This window comes from Protomyctophum parallelum (genome assembly GCF_964188405.1).
Source record: "Protomyctophum parallelum genome assembly, chromosome: 15".
Taxonomy (NCBI): Eukaryota; Metazoa; Chordata; class Actinopteri; order Myctophiformes; family Myctophidae; genus Protomyctophum; species Protomyctophum parallelum.
In genome coordinates, this window is record NC_139710.1 from 9,684,573 (window position 1) to 9,709,386 (window position 24,814).

Below are 24,814 nucleotides of genomic sequence, written 5' to 3' on the forward strand. Positions count from 1 at the left end.
CTATTGGAAGATTATATTCTAGGAGTAGGAGTCTCCGTGGCGTGCAATCAGGTTTAACAAGCTTAAAGACATTGTTTGGACAATTCATACACTAGATGCAATATATTGAATCTTGAATATACTCGGTCTGTCCTAATGACATTTAATTTCAGTCTTTCTCAGGGGTGTAAGAAAAAGAGTGATTAAAAATCAGCGTTGAACTACGACAATTTATATCAGACCTTTAGCGTATCCCTCGAATAAACAACGTGGTTTCAGACGCTTGGACGCCGAGCATCTCTATGGTAACAATACTCAATTACCAATGATTGGCCAACCCGTGGGAATGTTTCTATTCCCTCAGTACAATGATTGGTCGGTGGGCGGTCTGTGGAGCCGTGAGAGTCTGCAGCGTTCCGGGTTATTGTCAGTTTCGGCAGCTCGGCACAGGGGTAGGACTGTAGGACAGCGTCCCGAAGCACAGAGCTGCCTACAGCAACTAGATATTTATTCTAATTAAAACAATTTAACCTTTTATTGATACATCAAATAACAGAGCGTGGACAATTGTTTCCTGAAGCATATTGTCCCAATTTAATCGGAAATCTGAGCGTGAATCTGGAAGCAAGACGACTCAAAAGAGGCTGCCGGGGGGAGAAAGTGTAACCTAGACGGACGGACGGAGCATAATCGCTTGGATTTAACATCGCATCGCCTATCAATTTGGGATATTTCTGACATTTCCTTTGTTTCAACCTTGATGTTTTTGCAGGGTACCGTGACGCAAGATTGCATACGTAATACAACAACAATTGCATGATACATTTCACAGAAGAAGATTCAGCATATAGGCGGAACACTTTAAACCCATGCGTAATAATCGGTGGATTTGGAATATCGCTTAGCCATTCACCCACAGCCTATCTATTGATAGCTAAATGTGAGAAGGGTGGGATTCGTGGATATCTATATGTACAAGTGAAAAGAAGAACAAACAGGACCGAATACTTTCCGAGGCTAAACAGCGCAAATCCTAAGCGCGTCTGGTGCGCAAATCATCTGACAGAAGAGAACGCTCCTGAAATTGCCGAGCTGCTCTGGCTCCCTTTGCCCTTAACAAATTTGACACCGATTGGTGAAAAGGGCAAAGCTTATCAACTTTTCAGGCTATAGGCTATAGTGTGGATCTGTTTTCTTGATCTGCTGTATATTCGCACACGGTCGAAAAGAGGAGAACAAACTGAATGGACAGTTGACAACTTGACATCGATAAAGCCGTTTCTGGATTTTGGAGAGCAGCAGAATGCGACCTTTTTGATTTGGACCAAAAAGTCTGAGAAAGATTGCTCAGTGGTTGTTACAATCTGCATGGAGTTCTAGTCTGGACTACGAAGCAATTTATGGTAAATACAGACAATCCTATTCTTCAAACGTCTTAAAATGCTAACTCAATAATTAGGCTACATGTTCTTTATTTGCACCCGTTCGGTTTGGGCTGCCTCGCAGTCCTTTTGTATGGAAACGCAACGAACTATAGAAAATTATTGTTTAGAAATGCTCCCATTGCAGGACAGGGATGCTCTTCACAATACCTTCTCTGATTCAAACAGTTTGTTTCCATGGCTGACCCTAGCTCTGGTCCATAGCCTTCAATAAACGAAGTGCTGTAAAATCAGAGTGTTAGAGAGCTAGCCTACTCATGAATGGCTTTAGGAACTGCTTTGCTGTGTAATATTGGTCTTTTCAAGTAGGCCTATGGGTACTATTGGGTAGCAATTCAATCTATTGTCGAGGGCATTGCGCCGCAGGCACCACAGTCTAGAAGGAGTGTGACAGAAGAGTTGCAGCTCAGAGCAATGTGTGAAATTCTCATCTGTGACTGTACGCCACCATGCGTCACATATTTTTTTTTTACGTGCAACTTGTGTAAATACTTTATGCTGTAGTGATTTTCACCCCTACGTGTTAATTGCATCGTTATTTTAATATTAGATCTTCGTTTTGTGTGAAGCTGGTATCAAGGAGACCTGTGCGTAATAGGAGTATGTATCAGTTCCATAGACATACCCGGACTGCACGTCGGCGTTTGGGTCACTTTAATGCTTTCCCTGCTCGCCTTATAAGCTTTGGCCACAATATTGTTTTCAGTAAGGCTGATATGTCATGAAAGTGCATGCTTTATTTGAGTATGTCCTGGCCAGCCAGCCAGAATAGCTAACAAGATATGTTGTTTTGAACTTTGAGTTCACTGGAATCAAAACAACATACCTTGCTTCCTGGGATTTTGAGCTCATTTACCAAATTTGCCCCAATATCATGTGCATAGATTATGCTAAATTGGAGTAACCCCCCCCCCCACATATATTCTATATATGTTCTTTCATACACTGCATGTATTTTCTCAATATTTATCTACCTCTCTCATTTCAGTTATTCCCATTCCAACAGCTGCTCATACATCTAACTCATTGAATGTAATATGGGCCCCTACAGCAGGGCCAGGCGCCCCCATAGTCAGGGCACCTGCCATAGAGCCTTCCTGGCTGTATTGAATAAAACATTCAGTGATGTATGAGGCAGGGGCTGCACCCGAGGGGGCAGAGCTGCCTCATTTACTTCCTCCACTCTGCGCCTATGACCCGCTGAGCAAATTGTGCTCATATTAGCTCTGTGGCTGCTCCTCACCTAAACAAATAGTCTTCCCAGCATAATGCATGCCTTAACTCAACATGATGGTTGGACAAGGCTGGGAGAATGGGAGGGAAGAAAACCTTTAATATGTGGGTCACTGAATTACCTTTTGGAGTTCGTAGTTCTCGTGTTGTATAGTTCTTTCTTTCGTAACCTTTTTTCTGACAGTGCTGGCTCTTTTTCTTTGTGTATAAAGTGTTATATGGACCTGCAATTTATTTAAGTCATTTTTCCATAATGATCAAACAAAACAGCATTGCTTGGTACAAGTGTATAGAGCATATTCAGCAAGGGAGGTGTTAACAAAAGTAATATACTAAGCAAGCCCACACATTTTATAAATTTGCCACAATAAAATTGTATAGCAGTTTGATTGATTGATAGCATTAGGGTGAATGCAGTGTATTCTTTCTTATTAAAGTGACTGCCTGGAGTGAATAAGTGAGCTTTTCTCATGAATATCGTTGAAGTTTAATTTCCTGTACTATGTATTAATCTTTATGAATCCCTCCATGGTTTGATTGTCTCAATGCATACCCAGAGGCAGCAAAACTCATTTTGGCACTTTTTGATCACTAAAATAGCAGATAGAAGTGAGTGTGTGTGTGTGTGTGTGTGTGTGTGTGTGTGTGTGTGTGTGTGTGTGTGTGTGTGTGTGTGTGTGTGTGTGTGTGTGTGTGTGTGTGTGTGAGACACTTTCGCACATGCATGCGCACACGCACATGTGCGAAAGTGTTTCTGAAAACCTTCCCTTGAAAAACATTTTTCAGTAGGTTTATTGTAGCATGCTACCTTATTTAGACTATATATGTGAAAATGTCCTGACCACGAATTGAATTGCATATATGATGATGATCAACATATTCTATATACCCTACATCATAAAAGAGACACGAACAGTCAGGAATACAACTGTGTAAAGCCTGTACAGTAAAGCTCAGTGATTCATAAATTACGGGAAAATAATAATAAAAAATCCTATACAGAATCTTACTTGGAAATACAATATAATAATGAGTATATGACACATGGCCTTTTAGGAACAAGGCTTGTGAGGTTTTTCATTTATGAGAATGTCAACAGTGTCTCATTAGATATTGTGTTTCATAGCAGGGAAGTGGAAGTTGTATACAGTATATTGATCAAACATCCTCCAGTGTCTTTACAAAGCTCCTATTCATGCAAACAAGATATATGTTTGATCAAGTATAATTATACCTGATCTTGACCCCTTACAGTATAGTATACCACAGTACAGTATGTAGTTACCAAATCCAGTGCACTAAACTTCACGATCATATTTTAGAATGGAGTCAATAATTAACTGCTATAGCTTTATTTTCAGCTTTATTTTCTATATGGTTTGTTTATGTTCACACAATGGTTGACTCAAATAAGCAAGCTTGGTTAATGCTACTTTATCACCGATCATCTGATCATCAACCTGACACATGAGTAAAACCATAATAAAACAAATGACCAAAGAACAGGAAAGTTTGTACGTAGTTTATAGGCCATGTGTTTTCATCAACTTGTTGATAGTCCATTTAATGAATAGTTTTATAAAAACAGCTTTCCTCACTTGTTATATTCAGCCACTGAATGCATTTCTACACATTATACTTCCTACTATCTTGCGAAACTGTGACCTCTCTAATAGGTGCAGCAGCAACGTTATTTTATTCAAATACACATAATTGAACATTGAAATTCTTGTAGTTAGATTGAGAGTCCATAAAGCCCAGATTATGATACTGTTGTTGCATACATGCTGTGTTGGTGGTAGCTGGTTTTAATCACATTAACCCTGGTGTATTTTGGCAAATTTTCCTTATATATATATGTTTTAATGATGTTCTTTTCTGCCTTTATTTTGAATAGTATAGTGAGACAGGAAACAGGGAGAGAGAGACAGGGTGTGACACACAGCAAAGGCCGGCAGGCTCGGGCATCGCATTAGAGCCTATATGGTATGCACCCTATTCACTACGCCATCGGCACACCAAACCTCAAATTTCGTTTTAACATTCAAATAGTATTCAAATAGTCGATCCACAACGAATTCACAATGCAGCGCATTGTGACATGTTGTGAATTTGTAGATTTTAGTATTTTAGCTATTTGTCTTACAACAAATTATATAGGGCTTAAGTGGTTAAGCTAGATGCTTTCATAGTCTAGAGAATCATTGTTATTGTATTTCCACACAATAATCCAAGCTCCCTCCATGTGAAGTCTGTCCTAAAGGTTTACCTGACAGGTGTTCTTTTCGTCTGATCTGATTTACTTTGATGGTAGACAATGGTAGGTTTTCATCAGAGGTTTCTGTGACGCTGAGGTCATTTATGTCAGATTGAATGGAGGCTATGTCTAAACAGGCCCACGGGTTAATGTACAGCCATTAATGTGGAATGGTTAAGGGAGGCAAGCTATTCTTTTAGCTTTTAAAGTACTTACACATTCAAATGTAGTCAGTGGGAACTATGTTGTTTTCCTATGTAGTGGTTAATGAATATACTGTTATGGGGGGGAAACTGCTGTGAACGTCATACAGTAGTTGGCTGTATAATCCACTCAGGAAAAGTGTGAGGAAAGGCATGTTGCTTCAAAAGTATTCTAGGGGGAAGAAAAGGGAATAAAGCAAATCTGACAAGCTCTCCAACAGTGAATTTGCTCTCCTTAAAAACAATGCCGCTCTTGCCTTCCTCATGGTCACATTGATTTGTTCTGGGTGACAGTGCAGGCTGCTGTGAAATCACCCCAGTGCCATTGATCTCAAGGAGAGTAGGAGGAGAGAGAGCGAGCGAGTATGGCGACAGAGAGCAACATGGGAAAACCTCACAGTGCCCTCATAAAACGAAGGCCTTGGACACTATCAGACAAGCTCTTGCAGTTCCTCAGCTGTTGTATCATAGTCTACCCAGCACTTTGATTTGTTTTGGAGGCTTGTAAATGCTGTTTGATTTGCTATTGTGCCTCACCATGTTTCACATTATCTGGTGTACTCTTTATTGCCACTGTTTTCCATGCCAGAAGCAAGGCTGTTTTTTTAATCTCTTGCAGCCCTCTGATTAATCTCTCCCTCTATGCTGGTGTACCGGTACTTTAATCTTGAATGGAAGATATCTGATTCTCCTCGGCTATTGAGGAAGATCAAACTTTAATGGAACAAGGAACTGCACATCATCCTAATCTCCATCTCCCTGCATTTTGGTTGACTGCTCTCCCTCGGGCTTTGTAACGTTCTGCAATAGCAGGAAATACATCAGACAGATAAGATGTTTTCTCTTCATGCTTTGGTAATTTATTCCCAGTTGACAATAGCCACCACTTTACATCTCTGCTATTTTATTACCTGGTTGGAGGAGCAGCATGTGGAAACATGGAAATTGATTGACGGTTGCAAATGGCTGTACTGTATGATGTAAATATATGAAACTCTTACCCCAAGCTTTAATTGAGTTTTTGTAATGATTCGTTCCTTCTATGGGAAAAGTGCTAACCCTCGTTGTATTGACAGTTTTTCACAAGAGATTGCGCTGCGTGTGACCTGCGTCATCGGTCTATAATAGCCTGAGGAGAGATAGGTTTCCACTGTAATTTGTTTGATTGCACCACAGTCAATTCAGGAATGTGGTATTGACTTGATTTTCTTCATTCAATTCTGCCATATCACTCAAATGGTGTACATTGTGTGTGCCAGCCTCCGGATTGTGACAATAGCTGAATGCATATTGTTGGGTATGCATTGTACTTATGGGGTGAAACGCCATCTACAGACAGTTAGTGCTTGTGACGAAAATAGGCTGTTATCCAATTCTAAGGGTGTTGCTGTATAGGTAATGACATTTCCACTGACTGGAGAAAACAATGTTGTCTGGTCTGGGTTGTAATTGCAGAAGCCATTTCGCCATTTTCCCTGAGTTCAGCGTGAATGCAAGATGATTTAATAAAACTCTGGAGATTTTTATCAAGTATTGCCATGCCTGGCAGCAGACACATGGGTATGAAGCAGAGGCTTGCACAGATAAAACTAAAACTCATTCAATTTACCTGTTGAATTTTAACCAAGCAGAGGCCATTTGCACAAGAATGGCCATAATATGACAAACAGGGACCATGTTTGACCATGTTCCTGGCCGACAATATTGCTAGTAGTATAAAGCCACGGTTTCCTTAATCTGAGCAGAGGAGTAGCCTGGAATTTTCGTCATTTTCTTCTCTGTTATTACTTGTGTCAAGAAAGGGTTGAAAATCCGTACAATATTAGGCCCTCAGGCCAAAGAGCTTCTGTATGCCTGCTTCCACTCACAATCACATACAGAAACATAGGAACATTGACAGGAGAACACATATACTGTACACACACACACACACACACACACACACACACACACACACACACACACACACACACACACACACACACACACACACACACTCTCCTAGCCTGTTTTATTACCTCCTGCCTGCTGCTGGAATTGCTTTCCTCCCTCGAGTGAGCCAGGCAAAGCCGGCTTTATTGTGTTAACCTATTTGTGTGTCAAGAGCGATTGCGGCGTTCTTTATCTCTGTTTGTATTCGGACGGGGAGACGGCAGAGAGAGGGAGAGAGAGTGGAGGAGGAAGGAGCCAGGCGAGCCACCAGAGTTAGACGGATGGCCGGTCACCTCGCTCCACTCTGGAGGATAATGACTGGTTGCTTAGCAATTTTTTTTATCCCCCCCCAGACTGGCATCCAGAGTAATCACTTTTTTTCCTCTAAAAGATGTCATGTATAATTATAAGCCCACTGCCATCCGTTGAAATCTGCCTAATGGGTCTTTTCATTTATTTAGGAGAGTGGGGTGATGGTGGGGGTGGATATGTAATTAGAGATTTTGGTGTGGGGGCTTGTGAACTATTGGCTTTCCTAGATTATAGAATGTGTGTATGTTTGTGTGTGTGTGTGTGTGTGTGTGGGTGGGTGTGTGTTTGTGTGTGTGTGGGTGGGTTCTATGTTACTCATTTTCTGTAGTGTACTGTATGACCGTCGACCGAACAGTTTTCTATCACAACTGTGTATTTACTGTGGCATGGTCTACTTTGTGGTGAGCTGTTGGTGGAGTTTGACCAGGACTATTGTTGGACAAGAGCCACGTTTCATGCTAGATAGCTGATGATGACCAACCTTTGACCTAGTATTAAATAGTGCACGCACGCATCCACGCACACAAACTTTGATGACTGACCAGAGGCAACGAGTGCTCCTTTCTGCCTTTCTGTGAGCTCTTAGTTTTATTAACATTTTTATTGAGTTGAACGAATTGCTGACCTTTTGTGGCATAATGAATTGCCTGGTCTGCTTAGGGGAAATGAGAAATTTGGCAGAAATGACTGGCAGCAATCCAAGCTGTTTAACTAAAGATTTGCGGTATGTTTATTCAGCAGGTGAAACAAGCTGCTCGCCATTTTCCAATTCAGACAGCTTCTTAAGTCTCTTGTTTCTGTATGGCAGAGGCACTATCACCTGCAGGTTTTCTGTGGTTGGTCCTACTTTTACGCATGTCCCTATAACGTTAGACAACTGTATTTTAAATTTGCGGATGGAGATATTTTATCAGAACATGACCCCAATTAAAGCTGACTTTCATCGCTAGTAGCTCATTGATGTTGGCCCGAAGTCCAGCAACGTTTTAATGCCCAGCCAATTATCTCCCCTGCTTTTGAAAATGGATTCTTCCCCCTTGTATGAAGAGGTAAAAAATTAATTTGAAGCTCCCTCTGAAGTTCAAATTAAACTTTTACATGTTTATGATGATGAAAGTCATGCTTGCTCAAACAGCCTGAATATGCTGGGATCAAATTAAATGTTTTGACTTGTGCCAGACAGTGTAGCTCCGCTTGGTGTTGCATTATAGAGCTCCCATTTGGATCCAGCTATAACAAATACTTATTCGCCTATTTGTTTTGTAGTGCAGCTTCCTTTAAACAGTGTCAGACATGTCTGGTATTTGCTCATGTGTGCTCATCCTCTTATTTCTTCTGTTTATCGCCGCATTGCTTTATCCACACTCATGCACCATTGCTAAGATCTGACAGCTTTGCTCATAACTGGGGACTTCATACAGACAAACTGAACATACAGCACACCCCCAATCCCCGTCGTTGTGGCATGCTTCTGTGGCTGCATCTATGGGAACAGCTGTCCAGCTGTCACCGCAGCAAGCCAGTGAGCCACTCTCCTAGGCAACATCTGTAGAGCGAGACTGTAAGCGTGAGGGCAGCCTGCCATTCCCCACATGTCCCCAAAGACCATGGAAGTATGTCAGGCTTTTTCACTGCACATTAACACTGACCATGTCAACCGTGTCGTCAGGCCTGATTAAACGTTATCTGCCCCGCATTGAAGTAAACTTCATAGAGGTTTTTGTTTAGTTTTTGTCTCAAAATACCGAAGATGTGGGATTTAAAGAGTTCTCTGCAACAGACCGCATTAGTATGCAGCTGAAAGTGCACATTACAATCGCCGTCACGCGCGTGTGTGTGTGTGTGTGTGTGTGTGTGTGTGTGTGTGTGTGTGTGTGTGTGTGTGTGTGTGTGTGTGTGTGTGTGTGTGTAAACAAAGTCCCAACGAGCAAGGTGTAATGGCCTGGAACTGACGAGAATCCACTGGGAGAGTCTCTCCTTCATGTAGCCCCCATCCCATATTTTCATGCACCTACCACCACAGAGACATGGATGAATGGGGGGGGGGGGGGGGGGGGGGGGGATGTAGAGCAGGGAGACTGGCACCACTCCAGTCCCTTCTGTCAACCACAAACCAGGATTGTTTTGCCTGGGATTTGAAGACCAAAGAGATGCCAGGGGTGGTGGGGGGTGTTCAGTGTTTTTTCAGTCTCCTCTATCACTGTCTCACTCATCGTCTCTAGTCTTCTCCTTGTCTCATTCTGTCATTATCCTCGGTCATGTGCACTGGTGGAATAGTGAATGGATAAATAAATTAAAATCCAGTCTTAGTATAGGAAAGAGAAGCTCCATGAAAGTCTGTACTTTTGCGGGAAAGATACAAACCAGTGTCTGACACTGAGAACAGTGTAAAAAAGGTAAGCCTTTTTCCACAATGTATGACATCATAGGTAAAAATGTTCAAAGTTTTTTATAACAAAATCCCCCAAAAGGATCCGAGCTCACAATGCTTGTAGATAGGGCTATTTTAATTCTCCGTTAAGTGTTTAAGCCAACACTGTGCATTTTGCTGTGCATAATGCAATCATCCCTTCGGCTGGTCGTGGATGTTCTTTTAGGAACTGCTGTTTTTTTTTTCCTTCTTTTTTTTTTGAAAGACTTGATTTCTTCATCAGTCTTGTTGATAACTGAGGGCCTCTCAGGCATACTGTGCGTCTGTGACGCTCCCTGCAGACAGCTGCAGACTCAAACAGGCTCTGGGTAAAGTTTGATGGATCCTGTTTACTGGAGCTGAGAGAATGCCTGGATGTCTCCAATTAAGTGTCACTTAAGGCTTGTCTTTTAGTCAGTTCCTCTATTTTGCTCCTCATCTCTAGTGACAGGACGGCGCTGCCAATTGTAACGCAGGTTGAGAGGAAGACATTTGGTGATTACACATTCTGTCGTGATTGAGGAGTGAAGCCAGCAACTCGAGGCGAAACCATATTCCATATGGCTGTGGAATAAAAATGTAAGAAAATTCCTATCCACCCCTTTTTGAGTTTACATTCAAACAGCCCCCCTAGCCGGATGACAAGGAAATCGCCTGCTTATGACTTATCGTTTTATCATTCAAATTTCCCCCATTGATGCCTGCTGCTGTGATTGGCAGCCAGTCCTGAAAGCCCAGAGCTATCTCAATCGAGCCGCAGCAGCCAGTTGGTAACCGTGACAATGGTCTCTCCTCTTTGCCTTGTTTTCACTTCCCCCCCCCCCTTTTTTTTTTGCTGTCACAGAAACCTCACTGATTGCTTTTCTGCCAAGACGGCGTCCTATTAATCTTTTAAATAAGGGCCAGAGCCCAGCAGTATTGTTTGCAGAAAACCGAGAGGACCTTGTGAGACCACACTGAAAAGGAAAAGGGGCAACCAAGGCTGGGTAAGTCTCATTGTGGCAGGAAAGCCAAGCCTCCTTAAAACCCCAACAATATTAGAAATCTAATAGCTACTGTGCAGATGGATTGAACAGAGGTCTGAATGTAGCCAGGCCTGTCTGGCCCTACCTGATACTCTGCAGTTTCCTGTCCTCTCTTGCTCACCACCCGGCTCTCCAGGTGTATTCTGTGCTTTGATCTGCGTTGTGGCGGCCTGAATGAATGTCTTTGTATTTTATGGCCAATGTCTTTGTATTTATGCACTTATTGATCCCCTTTGGCAAAGTTGGGATGAAATGTATTTGTTCAAGTCTGGGCTGAAACTAAAATAGCAGATCATCAGAGGCATAGTGATGTGACTTATTGACAGTAACACTTTCACTCTGTACTAGCTGGTTATTAGAAGGAAAACATACATATCTCTTTGTGTGCATACTTGCACTACAACAAGAATGTAACCAAGAATAACTTACTGTGATGTGAAAGTCATTGCACATCTGCTTGTTTATCCTTTCAAAAAGAGAAGCTTTCTGCACTCTGATTACATGGGTGATGTTTTTGTGTTTAATCAAGGGTAATTTGTAAAAAAAAAAAAAAAAACCTTAGCAGTAGGAAGTCTTTTTTTAGAGAGAGAGAGAGAGAGCGAGCTTGTTCGTCCTTGTCAAAGTGGTTGTTAATACAGAACAAGCACTGTGTTCCTGACACCTTCATCTATGTAATGGGCGCATTCTTGCACAAACGGGGTCCATAAACCAAACCATGCAAAGATGACGAACATCTGGTTGAGGACAACTCAGTGCTGACTCCGTAGCGGCGTTTTTGAGATGTCAGTATTTATGGCACCAATAACATGAAGCGACATTCAATGCTGTGGAGTCATGGTATGGCATCCAAATGTCCTTGTCCCCTCCACGCCAGTTGAGGTGAAGCAACCCCAGGCCATGGAAACCCAATGAGGCAGGGCCGGCCCCAGACGGCCAGCCTGCTCTCACTCACACCCAGGACAGGACAGAGCCACATGATAGCCAGACCGCCGGTCAATGGAACTGGATTGACTTTCCCCCTCCGGTCAGCCTTGCTTTGTGATCTCTGTGTGTGCATGTGTGTGTGCGTGTGCGTGTGTGTACACATGCATAGTATGTATGCGAGTGTGTGCGCACACAGTCAAGCCTAACTGCATATGTGCGTGTGGCTATTCATAGCTATTCATCCTCTATGACCCACAGTTGCCCCTCCTCTCCAAAAACACTGGAAATCAATCCATTAATAATGAAACACACAGAGAGTTCAGAACAATATCACCCCACTATTTATATAGGCTTTAGCTCGGCACTGTTCTATTATTGCTGTCTCACATGATACTGCTGAAAGAATATTGAGATTTTGAATAATACATGATTGGTGAAGTGTTGGATTTTGCTTTTTAATTATGTACTTTAATGTCTAGAAAGAATGTCTGCCTCCCTGTGTGCCATAATATGTGACACCCTGTTGAAATGCTCACCAGTATTTTATTTTTTTGAAAAGGATTCTAAGGGTGCTGCCACTGTTTCACCGCAATGGCGGCTTCCTTTATTTTTGTTTAAATGTCAGTCAAAATGGAAGCAGAGTTTAAACTAATTCCTTGTCCAATTTCAACGTCCCTATTTTGGGCATGCCTTGTGTTTTTGGTAAGTGATAGGAAACATAGCAGATCTACAAGCTCACAATGCACTACAGGCTATTTGTTGCTGTGCAGTGTGCAAGTGCAATACCATCATACAAAGACGTATAAAACAGGGTAGTAGTTTTAAAGGCCCAGTGAACAAAGTATGAGTTTGAGTGTGCTTCTGTAACAGTTGGCCCATGTTATCTACATGTAACCGTGTGCCTGCCGTCCTCCTGACCTTGCAAATGTGTGTAAAGGGGTGTATTTATTCATTCCTGTGTGCAGTTGTGCAGCAGGTTAAACACAAACACCGACACCGCTGTCCCAGATTCAGCCTTCACACACCATCACTGCCTTCCACCTGTGTCTGATCCACAAGCACGTGGCTCAAGTCTCTTCTCTTCACCCCCCCCCCCCCCCCCCCCCCCCCCCAAAAGAAAAAGAAAAAACTGTCTCTCATTCGGTTCTTTGGATTTCAAAGGGCTTGCATAGCTCGACTGTGTCGATTCAGTCTAAGCACTCCCCTCCTCCCTGACCCCCCCCTCCTCTCAGAGACAGCACTCTTGACCTGCTGCCCCATTGTTTTCCACCAGGGATGGATGGATGGGGAGCTGCCTCTGCCTCTGCGATCCTTCACTCAATAGCCGCTCCATCTGTCGGCTGCATGACTCTGGGTTACAAGGGGGGATTTTGCTCCGTCTGTGCGGGGTGTGAAAGGACCCATCTCTGGGGGGGTGGGCTTCCTGAATAGGGGTTTAAAGCTGCAGTAGTGGGTTGCGGTCATGCACCCCCCTTCTCTATCCCTGTCATAGACCCAACATAGTCGACTGGGATGTGGAGGATGAGAGGCCTTCATTATGTCTGTTCACAGGCCCCTGGGCGACAGGGTCACCTTGTCCCTAAACAAATGCTGCCCTCAGTGGGGTTGTTGGCACTGTGTGTGTGTGTGTGTGTGTGTGTGTGTGTGTGTGTGTGTGTGTGTGTGTGTGTGTGTGTGTGTGTGTGTGTGTGTGTGTGTGTGTGTGTGTGTGTGTGTGTGTGTGTGTGTGTGTGAGCACGCATGCAAAAGGGGGTTGCGTATTTGAGTATAAGAATGCACCATCAGGAAGGGGACAGAGGCCTTGGCTGTGAGGACATTTATCTAACATATCTGCCTTTCACATCAAACCCTATTCAGTGCTACCCGTCTGGATCAGCCTTTCAAAGGCGGGGGGAAACACTCTAGGCAGCTTTACAGGTCAAACTGCTCTCAGTGAGCATTTAGACTATAGACTAACAAAGCTGCTGATGTTATTTTCACTTTACTTGTATCTTGTGTAGAAAAGAGAACCTTTTTAAAATGTCTATCCTTGTTTTCACTCTTTCACAGATTTTCCATAACTCCCTTCGGGTTGAGGTTTCCCCATGGCGATGCTATGTGATTGAAGCTAGAGAAATGTTGTTTCTGTGGTGTGTTTTGCTCTAAATCCTAGCACTTTATTGTGTGTGGACGTCATGTTCCAAAAATAACTGATCTCCAAGCTTGTGAATCAGCTATTTTCTGTTTGCGACACCCGCATGCAACTCGGGCATTATAATATAGGGGATGTTTGTTTGTGCACTAAATTGAAATCCTTCACTGTTTTGACAGCTGGTTCACCTTGAGCAATCAATGTTGAAATGACTGTGATTCAGACTTATGGGACGATGTCCTCTGTTGTTATTTAGCATTGGCCTCTCAGAATAAAATAAAAGGCTTTTCCTTTTTTCCCCTGGAATAGCTATTATGTCTTTTAGAATTTTGAAATTCTTATTTCCTTCCTGCGGGCCAAAGTAATTCTTCTGGTTATACATATTATCATTCATGTCTAGGCTATAATAAGCTTCTCTCCCTCTCTCCCTGTTCTCTAACAGCACTTGACAGCATTAGGAAGTCAACTGCAGCCTAATTCAGCTCTCTCTCTCCCTCGCCTCTCTCGCTCTTTTGTTTGTATCTAATGGGGGTCCTCTTGGCCTATCTCCTCTTACCAGGAAGCTCAGTCTTGATGAGGCTCAGGCAGAAACACTCAGCCCCCTCACTGCCTCTTCCCTCTTTTTATTTTATCACAGAGGCACAGTTGGCTACAGCGTACTGCCAGGGCCAAAGCGCAGGAAACGTCTCAGCCGCCAGTGTGCACAGAATGCCCCCTCAACACACCTTTACTTCAATTAAGATGATTTAAGTAGCAGAGCCTGTTCCTCTCATGTGCTCAGACTTTAACGGCCTGTGCTCTGCAGGTGTTTGCTGAGCTGCACACCCGCCCTCCTCCTCAGGCTCGAGGAAGACAAAGTGAGGAATGTTGAGCAGACAGACAAGCAGGCGGTGGGTTCGGGGAAGAAGCCCCCCCCTCTTCAGACAAGAGGACTGAGATAGAGTTAAGGGTGGGGGGGTGGCGGAGTAGAAGGAGTGGAGGTAGAAAACTGCAGTGACAGCAGAATGAATAAATTGAAAAATTCTCCCGTTGTAAATTGTCTATCGCTTGTGACAAACGATCTGATAGGCAAGCGGGCCCGGGTTTTCCGACGCATTCGTCCCAATAGAGCTGTGAATAACTGGTCTATCTCCACACTGCTTAGCACCGGCCCCACACTTAATAATTCATACGGTGTGAAATATTTTCCCCGGTTCAGATATGCCGAAGAGCTGCCGCCAGCAGCAGGCGGGGGACGGTGAGGTTCGATGTGGAGGGGTGTCCCTGTGGTGCTAATTTGGGGGGGATGGTGACGTGCACAGATTTCTAAAGGGAGGAGATGCCTTAGAGACATTTTGTGTTCTGTTGTTCAGCGAAATTAGTTCATATAGCACCAAAAACACATATTCTATGCACGCTGTGAGCTATTTTTCCGCTGCCTAATATGTTTCCCCCAAATTGATACATTTGGGAGTTCTTGACGAGAGAATGTTTGAGAACCACTGAAGTAGTTTTTAGCGGTTTTCCTGTTTGCCGAGTGTTGTTGACTCTGGTGGTGGCAGGTGTCTCACAGGACACCTGGTTTGGGCTCCTGTTTCCATCAGGTGACTCCTTGTGCCCCTGGGGCTCCTTTAGCAGCTAAGCAGCCAAAGTAGCTCACATGGTACCTGACCTTATTGTCCCCTTCCTCTGCAGCAGAGTGCTAGCTGCACTGTAAAATCCAGAGTGTTCATTTAACTCGTGTGAGAGAGGGCGTGCGTGCGTGTGTGTGTGTGTGCGTGCGTGCGTGCGTCTATGCTCGCATGTGTATGTGTGTGCATGCACATTGTTGTGCATGGTGTGTATCACTGCACGTGCATCGTTTTCTATTTTATACCGTCTGGATTGTTCTGAAGATCGGTCCTGTACAAACTGGGTTTTTATGGTTCGCATTCAAGCCCTGATACCAATTATACAAACTATAAAAAATTTAAGGAGGACAGTCTTTTATAATTTAATCCTAAAGTAATAGATTCTATTAAAAATGCATGAGCGGAGCTTTATAGATGGAACTAGAATTAGTGTCTATCAAAGACTCCAGTCAAGGATGCAGGGTGAATGGGCAGCAGGAGGGGTGGTATCGCCTCATTATTCAAATAGGATATGATTACCACAGAGCTGAATCCCTGGGCCAGGCCTCAGTGGCCACTCTAATCAGGAAGAAGAGAATTCTAGTTGGGGTAATGATCATCTGACATGATGATGTGAAATTAAATGTGTGGTGTTGTTCTTTTCTCTTTTTAAAATATATATTTTATTTATTTATTGATAGGTTGAAAGTAGACTGACAGGAAATGGGGAGAGAGATGGGGGGGGGGGTATGGCACGGTGCAAAGACCGTCGGGATCGGGAGTCGAACCCGCGGCACGCTGTCAGACTGGCTCAGCAGTCTAGGTGCCCAGCCGGTTGAGCCAACCGTCCGGGCTGTGTTGTTCTTTTCTACTTGTTGTTCTTTTCTACTTTCTAACAGTTAAATTAAATTGTGAAAATGCATCTACAAGTTCACAACAACCTGTCTCTGTATGCGACGCATGAGTGACACATGAGTTTGCAGGTCGGATATTTTATCTATTTTTGAAATGGGGCTTGACTCTGGCGAATTGGGCTTCAAGTGATGGTTTAAGATTTAGTCATGCTATCACTGGATACACTTTGTCGACTGACTTCCTTTGTCTTATAGCTTCCTTTGTTTCTCCTCCCTGGTGTTTCACTGCAGATTGTTTAGTCTTGTCCTTGCTGAAAGCGTGTAGAAAGTGTTCAAGCGTGAAAACAGGAAGCCTGCACTGCTGTAACTTAATGGTTCATGCGGTGAGGGAGTGGTAGACCTTTTACTGGCCTCAGTGCTCCTTGATTTACCCCACGTCACTTCCTGGACAGGTGAAAAACACAGAAGAAGTTGCGACTTTTCTTTTTCAGCACCATTTTTACAACAATGTCACATTTAAACTTTGCAACCATTTGTATTCTCATTTTCTACAGCGACTTGGGCAGTGGAGTGAGGTAAACGATTTGTCTGCACTGCAGGTTTTAGGGACTTCACATTGCAACTGAATCTTTTTTCACTATTGTGATTTGCATGAACGATTACAGATACAGATCAGGACATTGTCGTAATTCAGATACGAAAACAGCTTCTGAAAGGGCTCCATATCTATTAACGTGCAACAGAAATTGGATTGAAAAAGCCAATAAAATCTGAAACCCTCATGAAGCTTATATGGATTTTAAGTTCTGCCTCTGAGGTAAATTCCTTTCCTTTTTGATGTAATGGTTGCCTGTTTGTGGAATAAATCCAATAGGCTAAATCGATCATCTCCGTGGAAAGGTCAAGAGGAGAGGCGCTGGTGTTTGAAGTGCTTATCCCATGGCGGAGTGCCAGAAATGTGACACCTCCATAAGAGTGGGTGGTGGCGGGCAGATTAGTGACGGACAGGGTGGCCCAGGGGGATGATTTAGGGAGATTCAGCTCTAAATGCATCACAGAGAGAGAGAGAGAGATGAGGGGAGAGGCGAAAAAGTTTAAGCTGCCTACCCCAATCCCTATTTTCAATAGAAAAGCATATTAGTAGATTAAAATAAAAACAGAAACAGGGGGGGGCAATTCTCACAAGGACATGGGCAACAGAGGTGAATAAAAGTTTATATAAGTTTAAACTTCCTGCTTATGCTTTATATTAAATATTGTTTGAAGTCACTGGTAGGCTTCATCCCTCTGCCTTCTAATCTGGAGTAGGTGGTTATGGGCAGCATCTGTGCTCTGAGTTGAAATGGGGCTCGATCTCTCTCTCTCTCTCTACCTAATCCCCTATCCAGGACCACTCGGTAGGGTGAAGACAATTACTAGCCTGCTTTCTCATGTTAATGGAATCACTAACTAGATCTTGCAAAAAGAGGGGAAAAAATAAATGGAGGGTGGAGAGGAGAGACAATGTTGTAGAAAGATGACCCAGCTAAAATGGGTTTTTAGATTACCATTTAATTATTGATAGAGTCCCAGTTGTAATGCCTAAGGTCAGGATTTAGACAGTATTTTCAGAGAATAGATCAAGCTGTGTGTGTGTGTGTGTGTGTGTGTGTGGGGGGGGGGGGGGGGGGGTGGAAAATGAGGCAGATGTTAAAAGAGCACCAATGTCACTTACAGATCAGAAGCTACAGTATGCCAGAGAGTCTACCACTCACCTTTTTATCACCTGCCTCCAGCAAGGTGTCAGGAGTGGGTTTAAATTGAATTAATATGCAAGAATTTATAGATTCAATCCCATGGCATTTCTGCTAGGAATGGAACAGAATATTGCAGTTTCCGTCTGCACTAATTACAGGGTCTTGGCAAGTGTTACCTGTCTCTTGTGAAGGACAAACCTAGTCACTGAGCAATAAGTCACGGAGCAGCAGGAGCTCATCTGCTAGAGAGACTACAAGAAGAGCGATGTCTTTGGGGCATTTTTACTGTGATGTTTTTTGATGTGTTGGGAACGCTGACTACCTTGAACTCTTCTAGCAACATCAATAAACTAAACGACTTCATCCGACTTCCCTCTTCTCTCGCGCTGAGAAAAGCAGGCTTTGCATGGCATGTTGACTCAAACTGGGACTGTAAAAGTGTATGATTTATGGGTATATTAAAATCTAAAGTGTGACCAGTTTTAAGGTCTACTACATCATGGCACACTTGTCTGAAGTTTGGCAAATTCTTCTTTTCTTACTTGGCCTGCTGTTAATCATTGAACCTTAACTCACCTCAGCCCCTGTCTCAGTTCTATCTAAAACCTGGATCAGTGTTGCCGAAGACAATGTATCTCTAATGTCCCACCAAATAAATCAATATGGGGCCGAAACTTATCAAAATCCTTGAGAAGGAAAATATTATCAGTTTGCACCTTGGCTTTTATCTTGGTGATGACCTCTCTCCACTCATTTCCCTCATCTGGCTGGTCAAACTCACTGATAACAACAACCTCTTATCAGCTGACTGTTGTCGTGGAAAGTGCGCTGCCATTTGAAATCATTACAAGCTTCTTTGCCTAATCAGTTCACAGTGACACCAAGACCTTGCAAGTTGAGGCAGAAGGTATGTAGGTATGAATTATTTACACAGCCCTACCACAAGTTCAACGGTCTATTCATTACTGGTTTCTCCTTGATGTATTCCAGCCTACTTCGGTTGTAGTGGTTTTCTTGTGTTCCTGGGTTTGTTAGTTGGCATTCCAGTTAAAGACTGTAGATATCTGCTGTGGGAACAGCTTGTTGTTGGTGGGTTTGTGCCATCTGTGTCCATAGCCAGTAGGCGATTACCTACAGGAGTCTCACTTCCCACTGTCCAATTGGATTTCCCCCTGCCTGCGTGGTCAAGGCCAGCTTTGAGGTGGAGACAACAGCTGGAGAGCAGGCATTATGAGCTAAAGGGAGGACTGCTGAGTCTCAGCAATAGCATCTGCAGTCAATGCCATGCGGAGAGAGGCAAACAGCCATGCTCAATTGGTTCTGAACTAGTCTATGCTGTTCAACTGTGTCAGTTGTCAGTTCCAGATATATTTTTTCAACTCCTTAAAATCCAACAGAACCAAAAGCAACAATGCGCTTCGGCCAGTGGAAGGTAGAAGGGCTGGTCGGTGCTCAACAGGGATAACTTGAATTAGAGAGAATAATACCTGGGCAAGTGAGACTATATCCAAATAAAATACTGAAGCACTCGACTGGTCTGCACTCTGCACGTATTTGTTATTTTGCAGCAAAAGCACATTTGCCATTGAATATATCATGAGATCAGTGGGTTTCATTGCCCTGTGGGCTTCACAGCACACTAATGTGATGCATGACTGAATATTGGATCTGTGACACTGTCCACTGAAAGACCCTTGAGTTGTCCTTTTTAGACCATGGGAATTGAGGGTCACCTAGGACCAATAGAGAGTGGTGTGAGGCAGGCATCAGCAAGTCAGGAGGAGAAATCACATTGTTTGAATTTAATTATATTCCATTGATTTATTGACCACCCATTAATAAGTATGCATTTGAAGGTTAGGGCATTTTTGCCAAAGCAGAAGTGGAAGAAAACAATCAAAAATTAATATTGTATACTATGTACAATTAAAAGGGAATAAAGAAACGTGTAAACATTGCAACTTAGAGGAAACTTACAATACCATTAGAATTGTGCATTTACTCAGTGTCAATGGTTCGCTTGGGATAAACTTTGGAACAAGTATTGTTATTGGCAGCAGTATTTCAATGTTCAATTAATTTGGTATAATACCTTTGCCATAAATAGCAGCACATTTTTCTAATGTATTTAAAATGGTGCACAAATAGCAGCAGCTTTTTAAATGTGTTTAAATGTAGTTGCTTTGTTTGTATGTACACTATTTGTACTGAGAGAGCACTCAGTGCAGACAGTGCACCTTTCTCTGTCTGTCTCCCCCCCTCCCCTCTCTCACTGTTTGACTTCTATTTCTTCATACATTGACATGAACCTCTCTTTGAAGTTCAGGAGCCAAGCTGAAGAATGACAAGACAACAAACAATGAACAAAACCGTTAAAGACAATGAATGTCGTTTGAATATTCAAGTGACTCTAGGAGGGGTAGGGTAGGGGGAAATAGAATAGACCCCTATTATGTTATTCTTGTTGTGTTAGACCGTGAATAGATCTTTCTTTGACATTTGCTGGGTTAAACTTATATACCGGTATTGAAATTTAAATGTTATATAAAGGATAAGCCCCTTGAGATGCATCATCTGGTTTTAGAGGGGGTCCTCGGACACAACACAAACATCTCCAAACACTCAAAACACTCTATATCTGAGACCAGTAACATCTGCAATCTGCAACACCTCATAAACAATAATAGTAATAGTAATGAAAATAATAGGGATAATAATAATAATAATAATAAAATAATATTCAAGCATTGAAGTATACATATCCCCACCAAATGTTCTTCACTTTACAGTTGGTGTGGAGTTGACGTCAGTGGAATGTGTGTTCAAGATTGTTCTAGTATCAAGATTTTCATCTTGACCATAAGAAACATCTAAAGTGATTCTACCTAATTATATCCAGTTAGACGCCTGAAGGCGAGAAGCAACCTTGCACTGGCCATATATGGGGAGCGTGTCTTGAGTGTACACGGTTTGATGAGGTCAGATCAACATATGGAATGTCAGAGCAGTTCAGCTCCATATATGGAGATCTAAGGGTGGCAGCGGTGGCAGTGTCTTGAGTGTACAGGGTTTGGTGAGGGCACAGGTAGGGCCTGGCCTTAATTTTCGGACATGTTGAGAACTCTAGTTCTGCACAAACAACTTTGGGGCAGGCCTGTCTAGAGTTTAAATGGACAGATATCAGTCAGAAGGGAGACATCGAAGAGGAAGGATGGATGGGGAAGGATCAACATATAGAATGTCAGAACAGGTTCTGACATATATTCATACATTAATATTGATGACATCAGGGATCTCCATATATGGGCTTAATTGCGACAGCAGGTCGCATTTACTTACTAATATGATCCCTGATTTACTATCATCCCTGATGATGTCATAGTGATGTCACGAGACCTGGGCACAATATATGGGGGCTTACACGCACACACTGACACACACACACACACACACACACACACACACACACACACACACACACACTTGCACACGCACACACTGACACACACACACACACACACACACACACACACACACACACACACACACACACACACAAAAGGGCTGTTTTAGCAGATTCATATTCAGAACATCCTGAACATCATATCAAGCTAAATTGTATATTCACTGGACGTGTTCCTTTGGAAGTACTGTCTAGTAGATATCAAATGCAAAGGGTGCTACTATACAGGCTATAATAGTCTGGTTCACTGCTTTCCATGCCCTTTATTTGCCATTAATGAAAACTGGCCCTGCACGAAGATGCAGCAGTTGGCCGTGAAGTCAATTAGTCCTCGTTGCTATTACAGGGTTGACATTAGTCTAGGCAGGCGTGTTTTGATTAGAGATGACAGGGTACTCAGTGCCATTGGGCGAAGCAATTGAAACTGACTGGAATATGGAACCTAATAGCTCAGTGTTTTTGCCAAGATGCCCCCCATCTGCAGAGAAACCTCCCATGAACACGGCTATAGTGAACACGCTACGCTATGTAAGCCTCAATAACAGTCTCACACTGTAGAGAAGATATAAGGCCGTGTTACCAATATGTTATTTCAACACTGTATATCATGGCAATAATAGTTAAACTGTGGGCTTTAACACACAAAGGCCTTTTGTTGTGCTGTTATTTATTGTGCTGGCGTTGGGCTGTGCAGTGCTGTTGGGTGCACGCATCCAGGGGCTTGTATTGTTAGGGAATCGGTGACTCTTGTTTGTGGAGCTGGGAGGGTTTGTTAACAATGCCTTTTTTATGTCCCAGAGTGCGTGCCTTTCGGCAAATGTCCTCTTAGAATTTTCGTTTGTGTGTTGTGTGTTTGTTAGTGGAATCCTGTGTGTGTGCGTGTGCGTGCGTGTGCGTGCGTGCGTGCGTGTGCGTGCGTGCCTGTAGATTAAGGTCTGTGTACATAACCCTGTCATTGTGTGCTCTGTCCAGTCTGTCCAGTCTGTCCATGGGCCAGTTTTCGTGTGTGTGTGTGTGACTGTGTGTGTGTGTGCATGTCCGCAAGACTACGTACACAGGTGCATGCAAGTATGTGCATGTGTGACCATGTATGTGTGTGTACTGTGTAGTACACAATGTGTGCAAATGATTTTGTGTGGAAAGTTGCGAGCTGAGGGGGTTATACTGCCGGGCCATCCTAATGGGGCCTTTCACTCTCCCTCCATTCATGTGACGGCATGGTGACGGAAGGGGGGAGCTGGGGATTAAGGGGGTAGAGGCAGTGCCTTGTTAAAGAAAAAGAAAGGGTTTGAGTGTGTCGATTGGATTAACTTGTTTGGGCTTATTAAGAGGGGAGACACAGCAGCTTGTTAAAAGCGCTGCATGGGGCATCCCACAGTGAGACTGCAGGGTCACCATTCAATTAGGTTGAAGCCCCACCCCTGTTCATTGTGCAGGCTGGCTGCCAGGCTCCCGGACCATGGCTGTTCCTGGGGGGGGCAAAGTTTTATCAAGATGTTTTAACCCCAGATAGTGAAGCCTTGAAAGTGGCTTGATGATGGGTCAACTATGTAAACCTCAGAGGGACCTTCTGGACAACCTCACTTTTTCATACACAGATGAAACACATGCCTGCATCCTGGCATGCATGCGTATGCACGCACGCACGCACGCACGTGCACTTTCATCCATGACCACCTCCGTACTCCCCCGCTTGGCAGGATGCTTATCTGGGCAGACAGCTCTGGGTGCAGAGCCATCGCCTGTGATCTCTGCTGCAGTTTAAGACCTTTTAACTGAGAAATATCCCACCGCCAAGCCCACTGCCTCTTGATTCTAGCTTATTCCCTCATCTCCCAGGATCGATGTTCCACCCCCATTCCAAACCCTGCAGCAGAGTTAGCAGAATAGGAACGAGCCGATAGGCAGGCTGGCTTTTGCGATATATCCCCACATGGTGTAATAGGAGACCCATCCATGAGGGGATTTGATGAGTGGTGTGCAGGTGATTTTGTTTTTCCTTTTCCCCCCCTTTTTGCTGTGTGGAGTCTTGCACATTCACCAGGACCTTTGCAGGGATTGACCCAGGCATGATCTCACAAGACAGGTTGTTTAGGTCACTGAGGGTGCGGTAGGGTTGTAGGGGAGATAATTTCCTGCCTCTGGTAGACATCTGCTGAAGACTACTATGAGTCTATGGGAGTAGACGAGAGGAAGGGGGGGACGTGACAAACAAGCCAAAGACTTCCTCCGTCTCTCGCTCTTAAAGGCAGTAATAGGAGAAAATTGGTTCTTGAAATTGAATTGAAAAAAGTGGTCTCTTTTCAGTGCAGGATAATGCCTCAGAATACATTTGGTGTGGAGCAAATGGAGAATAATGGAGGGTAGTTACACGATTGTCTTTCATTTTACAAAGAGGGGGAGACACTGTGGAGGCATCCCCCCATAAGACTAGACTTTGGTCTCTATCAGCGCTGGGTGCCCCCTTCCTCTCCCCTAAACCACTATCCTTTAACAAATGGGCTGTGAGGGAGGGCTTGTTGTGAAATTAGTATCCTCACAGAGAGGGCATAGAGAAAGGATTTGAGTCTGTGAATAGCCAGTAATGAGCTCAAAGTGCTAGTTTGTTTGGGCCAGGCATGCCTGTGTGTGAGAGAGGAAATGGCACGGAGAGTGGGCTTTTTCTCATGCACCTGGCAAGAAAAAGAGTGGCCCTCTCTTTCCATCTGTGGTGTGTGCGTGCGCGTGAGTGTGTTTCTGTGCATGTTTGGGCTCACTGCACTATATATTATGACATTAACTACACATTCTAAGGAGACGTTTTAAGTTAGCTATAGTCTGGCTAACCAACTGTGCAGTACAGCGTCAATGAGCTGTACATTATTACAGATTATATAACCACTAACCAGACTAGATAACCATTCTTCTCAAACAAATGCAGAGTAGTACAAATCACAGGGTTTTTTATGCCATATTAGGTTGGACTGTATGTCACAGTCACATCATTTGCTATGATGAGAAAATATAGAAAACTAGAACTGCACTCTGTCGAGTGCATACTTGCTTGTTGCACACTAGTAGGCCATAAATGGCCAACTAGTGCGCAAGCAGAGCGCGCAAGTACTTTCGACCGTTATAAACTGTCACTTTTGATGCGTATGCACCGTCCCAGCAAATTGTGCCTGATACGGCAGTGGTGCCAGATTACATACATGTATACACAGGAGCATTACCTTTAATCCTCCCAACACTAAAACATATCGTCATTACGTCACCATCGAAAACCAATTACACTCTGGCATTGGGTCCTTTATAGAGCTGGGACTCGATTAAAAAAAATAATCT

At 43.5% G+C, this 24,814-nt stretch overlaps 1 protein-coding gene across 1 annotated transcript in view; it reads left to right on the forward strand.

Annotated features, from left to right (window-relative positions):
- Nucleotides 1–481: 481 nt before the first annotated feature.
- The window catches only part of fam222aa (family with sequence similarity 222 member Aa), a 53,174-nt gene continuing 28,841 nt past the window's right edge, over nucleotides 482–24,814 (forward strand). Inside the window, exon 1 of the mRNA XM_083783959.1 lies at nucleotides 482–1,382. The gene's annotated coding sequence lies outside the window, so the exon portion shown is untranslated. The remainder of the gene's footprint in view (nucleotides 1,383–24,814) is intronic.